The following is a 983-nucleotide window of genomic DNA, read 5'->3' as shown; positions in this document are numbered from 1 at the left end:
GGGGGCGGGGCTGGGGTTCTGTGATTTTTATAGCATCTAGCAAAGTTAGCATAGACTTTGAGCTCATTTATAATCCAAGAGCTCTCTATGTGTCTTGGATCTTCTTGTCACGAAATATTAAATTTGTGGGGCGTCTGTGTGGCTCAGTCAGTTGAGCGTCCAACTTTGGCTCAGGTCATGATCTCACAGTTCATGAGTTCCAGCCCCGAGTCCGGCTCTGTGCTGACAGCTAGGAGCCTGGTGCCTGCTTCGGAGTGTGTGTGTGTGTGTGTGTGTGTGTGTGTGTGTGCCCCTCCCCTGCTCGTGCTCGCTCTCTCTTTCAAAAATAAATATATTTTTTAATATTAAATTTGTAAAGGATTTTAAGTCATCTGGTCAACCGTCCCCTGTCCACCCATATGCAGACACATAATAATAGAGATGAAAAACAGAGGTTGGAGAAGTTCCCTTCCTAGATTCCAAACTTCTTGCTCCTCTGGGCAAGAGCTATTGAACTTGTCCTTGTGTTCTCCAGCACAGAACCATGAACACAGTGAGGGCTCAGGAAGAAAGTGTCAAAAAGCAAGTCAGAGAGCTTTACGTACAGAATCGAGAAGGGACCACGGGCGTCCTGACTCTGGGTGTCCGTGCTCCCCACACCTCTACCTCTTGTGTAAGCTCCTTGAGGGCTGCAGAGGAAGTGACTTACAGTTCTTTTTGACCATCCTTTCCCGAGCATTGAACTTTGCAAGCACTCGGTAAAAATATTTTGAATGAGTAAAGGAAGTAATGACTGATTTAGCAGAGGACAGCAATTCCATGGCCAAGGTAATTACAGACGGTCCCCCTGACTTGCAGTTAGGATTTTTTGACTTTATGGTGGTTGAAAGCAAGATGCAGTCAGTAGAAGCTGCACTTTTAATCTTGAATTTGAATTTTTTTTAGAGGTGGCCAGCCAATACGCAGCATGATTCTCTCCCGTGATGCAGGGCCACAGCCTCCAG

The 983-nt window shown here is 46.2% G+C and overlaps 1 long non-coding RNA gene across 1 annotated transcript in view; it reads right to left on the bottom strand.

The window, feature by feature from the left end:
- Nucleotides 1-643, bottom strand: part of LOC144224297 (uncharacterized) — a 22,220-nt gene extending 21,577 nt beyond the window's left edge. The window contains exon 1 of the long non-coding RNA XR_013333007.1: nt 585-643. This is a non-coding gene — a long non-coding RNA (uncharacterized LOC144224297). The remainder of the gene's footprint in view (nt 1-584) is intronic.
- Nucleotides 644-983: the final 340 nt, after the last annotated feature.

This window comes from Crocuta crocuta, unplaced genomic scaffold (genome assembly GCF_008692635.1).
Source record: "Crocuta crocuta isolate KB4526 unplaced genomic scaffold, BGI_CrCroc_1.0 scaffold2, whole genome shotgun sequence".
In the NCBI taxonomy this organism is placed as follows: domain Eukaryota; kingdom Metazoa; phylum Chordata; class Mammalia; order Carnivora; family Hyaenidae; genus Crocuta; species Crocuta crocuta.
This window is presented reverse-complemented; position numbering and strand designations above follow the sequence as displayed.